Raw genomic sequence first — 8,435 nt, forward strand, 5'->3', positions numbered from 1 at the left:
ATTTTTCTCCTATGTATTTCACGTCACTGAGAGAAGCTGAAAAACCATTATATATGATGGATTATCTCCAAAGTGTGATCTCTAGCAATTAATGTTTACATGATTTAAAAAATATCAAACTAGAAATCCTTTGAATAAGGGAAGACATAACTTTCTCTTAGCTAAGACAAGACAAGCCTTTCTCTCTCTCTCTCTCTCTCTCTCTCTCTCTCTCTCTCTCTCTCTTTCTCTTGTTTAATAATTGAGCATTTTCCCTTTAAGTTTAATCCAAAAAACAGGCAACAGATCGTGGAAGCTAGTATTCAATTGAGAATATAAGAAAAAACATCATATCATGCTACTAGTGGTAAACCAAATGCTAATCCTAACATAGAGGATAAGATGACATAACTTTTTGCCTTTGAAGCTTAACTTATACGCTTCGACGATTATTTTGCCTAGTGCATTATAGCAGGTGCATGACGAAACGTCTAGGTTAGCATGGTCGATGAGTGCATGGCCGTAGATGAGCAAATGAATGAACGATCACCGCGTAACTGTTTATGAAATCAATAATTTATTCTAAACTATTTACATTCTTGAGCTCAACAATGCATTTTTATTTGAAAATGATCAATACTGAAAACAACGTCTATTAAAAGTGTTACATTCCTGAATAATGAACACACCATGTTCATTTAACTTACAAGATACATTCATATTGAGGTACTCCAGATAGACCGCTTCCGATGACCATCTTCTACGTATGCATCCCTTGTGGTTGCCAGATCCGTATATCTATTACATTGGCTCAGCAAAAAGCATCCTTATTGTATCTTCCAGTATATCTGAATTAGTGTATGCATCGGTATGCTTGTACATGTTATCCACAGTCCTTGAAAGGTTAAGTATCATTTGGGGCACGACCATTGGTTGATCTGTCAATGTGAGATAATGGTGTAACATATCCTTCCATGAGTTCTCGATAAGTTCTTTTATCTTTTCACATGCGTCATCATTTGTCATCCCATGCTCCTTCATGTACGATTGGATAGTAGAGGCACACTGCCCCCCTGCTTGCTCACGCTACAAGAATACATATGGTACAAAATGTCAGTTACTAATTTTAGTAGTCATTGGGTTACTCTCAGGGATGGCCTTATTGTTCGGAAGGCCCCTGGATGAAATTTAAAAGACATTTGTTGCTTCCGCTCAGTCTCTCCTCATGTTCCTTTAGTGTTTTATCACTACCATTAAAAATCAAGCTAGGCCAACGACACTTTGAACTAGACTTGTATGTTGTATTTCAGTATACTGGATATTATACTACACATGATGCACATGTTATGCGCCCCTATTCAACTTGTGTACGTCCTACAATCATCACCCTTACCCAGGTAGAGCCATGATTAATCCAGCTTCACTTCAAAGCATGCATGAGTTACCTGCGGATGTAAATGACTATAACCTAAAACTTTAAAATTAAACTTGTATGTTCAAGTTTGCATAGGCTAGGTATACAATAGAAACATGCATTTATCATGATGTAAGCATACAAAATAATACAATATGTGCCTTCGTGAGTATGATCAATATTCATTATGTATAGCTATCTGTTTAAAAATACATGTTTACACTTATATATGTTCAGATTAGTTCGTCACTTTGCCAAGATGCATGTATGCAAACTAATCATAGGAAGTTGATCACATCTCCAAGTATACATAAATACCTTTGCTGATGCCATGTCATTCGTGAAACGTGTATATATAGCAAAAGACTTCAGAAGTTTCTGGTCGCTCGACACCCAATTGAGAGTTTCCACTGTTGTGTCATCCATGCCAACAAATATAGCACATGCTACCACAGAGGTTCCAATACTTACTGATGAAACTTGAAGGTGTTCATTAAGTGTTTTTGGTACATAATTTTCATCACGCCATTTTAGTTCATCACTGTATGCTTGAACCAATTTCTTGAACTGCATTTGATAAAAAAATAACCACTCACCCCGCAAAAAAATAACTCAAAATGTTGTAATATTCCTGAAGTGTCAATACATTAAAATTGGTTTAAATGAAGACATTCAAGGTAAAAATATCGATTGCGTTTCTATATGGTTGGTGGCATAGTCTATGGAGTGGCACCCCTGCCATCTCGCCATCGGCATTTTCTTGGTTCTTTATAACTTAATTTTGCAAGCATTTTGTGTGCATTCTCTTTGTGTGTGTGTGTGTGTGTGTGTGTGTGTGTGTGTGTGTGTGTGTGTGTGGTTGTCCTGGCCGTGTGCATCCTAGTCATGCGGAAGCCGGATGTGAATTCATGTTTCTTGTATCGCCTTGATGTGACAATTATGAGTCAATAAAGTGTAATTATTGTAGAATTGTAATTCCATTGATTACATTTTGGGGAATAAAAATAAGAAAACATTACCAGGGAATAAGGTTTTCATGAAAAGTTCAACATCTACATGTTAAAACAACAAATTGCTACATATTTTTTTAAGAATTGTTGATTAAACCATACATACAATTTATAAAACAACATATGATGAATTTTCTTCTGCAAAGAACATATGGTGAAAATGATATAGTGACTACTCCAAAATATCTACAGACGAGTCACATTTAGTTGAGTCACCGACAATGTCATTCGTATCATGTTCCAAAAGATGTATCTGGTATATTTTGAATTGGAGGACCTCCCTTGATTCCATTTCGAAGAAATAAAAACATGCATTCTACAAACTAGCCAGATTCAAGTCATGACCTAAATTAAAGTGCATGTAGCTCCCTAAATTGACACTGAGGACTGATGACAATGGTTCAGGGATTAATGACTAACAAAATATGTGCTCCAAGCACACAGTCATGTTAAACCCCAACTGACAATTGCGAAATGAATTGGAGAAGAAGACACCAAGAGTTCTTGATTATAAAATCCCATTACAAAGTTTATTGAGTGACTCGAGTAATTATATTGATTATAGGAAAATCGTACCAAAACAAGTGCATCATATAGCAGGAGAAAGCTTACGTGTTAACGCTTAAACTGCGTTGTACAAAGCCTCACAAGATTACCTTATGGAGTGGGATGTCACTACTTAACCATATTAATAGCTAGAATGGAAGCTTAAAATTTACTAGAAGCTTCTAGTCAAATACTTTAGTGGAAACAACTCTCTCTTAATATTTTCCATAGTATTTATTTTAAACTCCAAATCGTCTAGCTAGGACTTTCCTCTCGACTATCCAAAGTGCACGGGGCCCAAATTTCAGCATGTATGCTACTTTTTTCTTAGCTTCTATTAGTATTGGCTCAAGTTTGGTGGCTCTAAGTATTTTAGTGGTGAGGATCTTTATGAGATTGCCATGTATGCTTAAGTGCCTGTTGGAATTTTTTTTACCTCCGGCACTCTCACCCAAGGTGCATACTTTCGAAATATAATTGTGTGGCCAGCTTTTAAGTGAAGACTAGATATAACCACCCCTAATGCTAAGAAACAAGAGGCATTACAATACAATCACTCGGCCAATGTAGTCCTACACATTGTAAAACCACTATTCAAGGAAAATAATAATATGTTCTCATGTAGACATGCAAATAGTTTAATCTATTTCTAAGTTCTTTACTTAAAGTATGCTACTATTTTTTTTAAACATTTATGTAGTTAGCTAGATCGATGTTATTCCGTCTTGGTGACGCTCAACTGGGAGATATTTTAAAAGGAATATACATCAAAATAAACTAGGTGCATATTTCTACACGACCAACTTTGTATGAACAAATAAAATAGAGTAACACTTGCCGCTTCTTTTAGATAAACCACACGGTAGCTGTTCTCAGGTCCTAAATGGTCCTCAAAAGAATGAAATGTTTCCAACAAATATAAGTAGATATCCTTCATTTATTCTGGAAGCACATTTACTGCATCTTCATCCCACCTGTGTTTCACTATGTCAGAATATAATGCTTATAGTAGAGAAATACTTAAGCTGCAATTATGTTTTTGGAAACTTCATATTCCAATAAATTTGTGTTTCTACCAAATTTTAATACGGTTACTTCCATAATCAATAATGTTTCACATCTGACACAGTAGATCCATGACGTAGTCCCAACTTTCACTCTAATGTTACCACATATATTGATAAACCGTTTCCCATACTAGAACAGAATAATTTAAGGACATATATTTTTATGTATTTTTCCATTATAGACTTATTTAGAGTTTCATATAATATCTATGCTATAGTGTAATTAGCGTGTGATCTACAACATTTATTACATACTTTACATCCTAGTACATATATTAGTACTTCTTTTGTGAAGTGAAACCGTTGTTGTAATACATATAAGGCACATCAAATGTATTAAGATTGCTAATACACCGCCCAAAAGAATCATGGACATCATGAGCATAGAAACAATGCAATGAATACCTCTTAATGCAACAATTCACTTTGTTCTTTTTAGTTTGTATAAATCATTACTAATATTTCTGGCTTCATGCTTAATTCCAATGTATAAATCGTTAGTAATAATTGTCACTTTGTTCTTTGATAGAAAACAAGTCAACTTTCATGTATTGGGATTATTATAAAACCATTATATATTATAACTATTACAAAATAAACTCAGGAAGGGAAGGAGGGTTTGACCTATTAATTGCTTCTGCAAGTTGCATGCTGTCTTCAGTGCTGCTATATGTGTCAAATATGTCATCTATTATAGTCATGAAAGCGGTGACCTTTGTAGCTATTATTCGGGAATAAGAATATTCAAGGTTGTAGCTAGTCCCATTTATCCAAAAATAAGTTTCTACAATTCTGTCTCTTACAAAACTCAACCTTGACTTCATTTTGATCTTATTCCACCACCTTGCATGTGCATAAAAATAAGTCAGTGAAGTTTTTTTATTAGAAAAAGTGAAGAGCAACCTAGATTAATTTCAAAATGAATTAATAATAAAACTTACATTGTGACGTCTTTCAACTCCTCACAAAAATGAAGTTGCAGAATATTAAAATTCAATTTGGCAAGCTCCAATATGGCTTCATTTCGTGTAGCCTTGTTTGTGTAACATGGTAGGTAGCTTCTTGCTTCTAATATCCCAACTCTTCGAAAAGGAGGTGTAAGAAGGGAAGAAGAAACTTCCCCTGCAAATGGTGATTCCAAATTTTCTAATGCCCCGAGGAGGTGTCTTCTCGTGAAAGAGACTGCCATGTCAAATACATCCTCCCCCTTGATACTCAGATGTGCTGCATTATATAAGCTCAACAAACTATTTGTATCCGACTGAACAAAACCTCCTTGTTTGTCTTCGAATTTATGGAATACATCTGCAAATTTGATTGGGAATGGATATCAACAATTTCCATTTCATTGGTAAAAGATAAAAAATTGCTATATAGGTTGTATCAATCTATAAGGTCTTACCAGATGACACATCATATCTATTTTTTCGTAGAAGATAAAACCGAAGCGAAACCAAGTGTAGATTATTATCATCATAATCAGATTTCAAAACAACATCCAGTAGTTGTGCAATCTCATTCTCATAATGGCTGCCCAAACCAAGTCTCTCAATTGTGATTACAAGCTCTAGTATTTTGGGGATTTCATTTGCCTCCTTCATCACCGTTCTTACTTGCTCCAATAGTATTTCCATCCTTTCTCTCATGTGAGCTTGCTGCAAGAACATAACGGCCATTATATATTAATTAATCATGTGGACCCTTAATGTTTCATGTGATTCTGTCATATTAGCCATAATGCTACAGTCGACCAACTGCTATGAATATAAGATGTCAATAGCATGCCTGATTAAGCAAAGAAGAGTAGAAGACCATCTATTCTAAGTTGGATGAATCTTATGTTTAAGTCGATGGTCTTAATCATTTAATCTTATGTAATGAAATTTCTATAGCTACACATTATATATATTATAGCAACTTTACTTCTAGAAATATGCAACGAGGCAAATGCATGGTTTTACAAGTAAAAAATCATACAAATTTATGTAGATCACTACGTTTTATGATATGCTATTTGGTCAATTTAGAAATACTAATTGCTCTCATACAACTGATATATAACATCCCATAAGAAGAAGACAAATACCTGTTAGTACAAATAATGGTGAAATTAATTATACATAATATGGTGTACAACACATATTATGGTAAAAACATTTCCACCATAAATTATTTCTATTTCACATAAAAGTAAATGCAACTCCTACAAAAGTAAAGATGTTCCATTTAGTTAAAAATGGTTTCCACCACATGAAAATGTTTCATAGCATTAACAAAATCCTGAGTGTTTTTGGCAGTTCTTAGGTGGAAACTGCTCGTGATATTAGATCGTCATAGTAGTGCGGATTGTCACATTGAAAAAATAGATCACAATATAGTGTTGCATATCACAAATATTATGTTGTATGTGTACAATGGTGGCATAGTGTGATTGTCATGTTCCCACAAAAGAGTTAATCATATGTTTGACTAAAGTATAACCCAAGTAGTTATTTTAAATTAGGTTGACATGTGCATACATGCATGAGGTTCTCGCATTGGTTCGACACATTTATTTTATTCTTTTTTTTCACAAATAAGCAGATGCCATGCAAAAATGTTTCCCCGAAGGATGTCTGATGTCAAATGATTTTAGTATCGACCAAGATTAATACTCCCTCTCTTCCAGTTTATAAGGCCGACATCTATTAAAACATTTCCAATTTGACCAACGAAATAAGAGAGTTATATGCTATCGATGATATAAGTTTTATTACACATACCTTATAATTATGACACTATTGATGATATAAGTTTTATTGCACATCCTTATAATTATGACATACAATAGTTATATGTTATGATATACTTGTATTTCCTGTTTATATGGCTAATGAAAATATACGATTAATTGCATATTTGAAAGAAGTTTCTAATGATTTATTTTTTATGAAATATACTTCATAATTTGTTAGTCAAATTGATGATCCAGAAATACGTACATGCCTTATAAACCAGAAGGGGCATATAGCTACTGACATGTGCTTTAGGTCCCTGCTTCCTGTAGAGGTTATGAGTCCTCCAAGCAAAGCCAGGACATGACTAGTACCGTTCTTGTTTTAAGTGTTATATCTCTATAGAATTTAGTCGACACGCCTATTTTGTGGAGTGGGGCAAGTGGGTATTTGTAGGTGAGTCTTCCAGGAAACACTGCACAAGATTTGAAGCATCATACCAATTTCAGGTTGCACACAAAACATGATGCTTTTACCTAAATATATATAGTTAGTGTGTGACATTTTAGTATCTAAACTTCTATGCCGTGCTTCTCATTCTACCAGTTTGCTGCATAATTATTACATCAGGTTCCATTATGAGGTTTCAAAAAGGTACTCTATCCCTCCATTCACAACTATAAGATGTTCCAACTTTTTTGTAAATGGATATATACACATTTTTGTGGGTTTGTTCACTCATTTAAGTTTGTATGTGGTTCATGTTGAAATATCCAAAACAGATTATATTTGTGAACCGAGGGAGTATCACTGAAGGGTATGGTAGCCTGATGTTGATGTGTTGTGTTGGACCTCCAGTTCCAGTTAACTAATTTTATTTCCTCATTTATCTTCCATTCGGTTTTATTTCCTTGTTTATCTTGCTTTCAGTGACGTGTCGATTGTCTGGTTTCCCACATCATTTGTAGAACCACTGCATACACTAACCAGACGGTGCTTCATGCATGGAGTTTCGGAGAAGTGGAGCTTGGATATTATGCAGAAATTAAACTTCTACCTCGACATGTTGAGATTATAGAAACAATAGATGGGGAGGTACCGCATATGCAGAAAAAAATATACAATTAATTACGCACTCTGTTGTTCAACTTTGTCTTGATTTAAAACATCTGATGAACAACATCATCTAGAAATATGTCACACAGGCGATATTTCACTGTTTACACAGAAGCTTAAAGATATGAGGATCTTAGACAACGTTGAAGTACAACTGTACAAGTACGAGTATTAACCTGCGCTGAAGATTGTGGCTTGTTTTGAAGGAAGTAATCACCCCACAGAGTCGGATGAAAAGTTGTCCTTGTCTCTTCGCCAGAGCAGTCTGCCTGAATTGCTGCCATTGAACTGTCTGTTTCGTCGGAGCACAGGAGAGGCGTACTTGAAGTACGAAAGTGCTGGTATATATAGAGATACTACTCAAGCCAATTTATACTCTTGTCCTTCTGTTGGTAAAAAGAAACATAAACAATCCATTTCGTTTGCAAGTTGTCAAATCATGCAAATGGAATAAATGAGTATGAACTTAAGAAGAACCGGCTAAGGTCAACTCCATCAAACGACCCCAAACGGACGTCCGTTTTGTTCGGATTCTGTCCGTTTGGGATAGCAATGGGTGGCAAAACGGACATGCCTGTCCGGGTTAAGT

General features: G+C 34.9%; 1 pseudogene across 1 annotated transcript; it reads right to left on the minus strand.

Moving 5' to 3' along the window:
- Window positions 1-588: 588 nt before the first annotated feature.
- On the minus strand, window positions 589-8,144 carry LOC125542779 (beta-sesquiphellandrene synthase-like; annotated as a pseudogene). The gene is made up of 7 exons (XR_015599589.1): window positions 8,023-8,144; window positions 5,419-5,671; window positions 4,958-5,321; window positions 4,641-4,859; window positions 3,788-3,923; window positions 1,712-1,960; window positions 589-1,065 (listed from the first exon to the last, which is right to left on the minus strand). The product of XR_015599589.1 is annotated as a beta-sesquiphellandrene synthase-like (transcript).
- Window positions 8,145-8,435: the final 291 nt, after the last annotated feature.

This window comes from Triticum urartu, chromosome 3A, assembly GCF_056163025.1.
Source record: "Triticum urartu cultivar PI428250 chromosome 3A, HENAU_Tu73, whole genome shotgun sequence".
In the NCBI taxonomy this organism is placed as follows: Eukaryota; Viridiplantae; Streptophyta; class Magnoliopsida; order Poales; family Poaceae; genus Triticum; species Triticum urartu.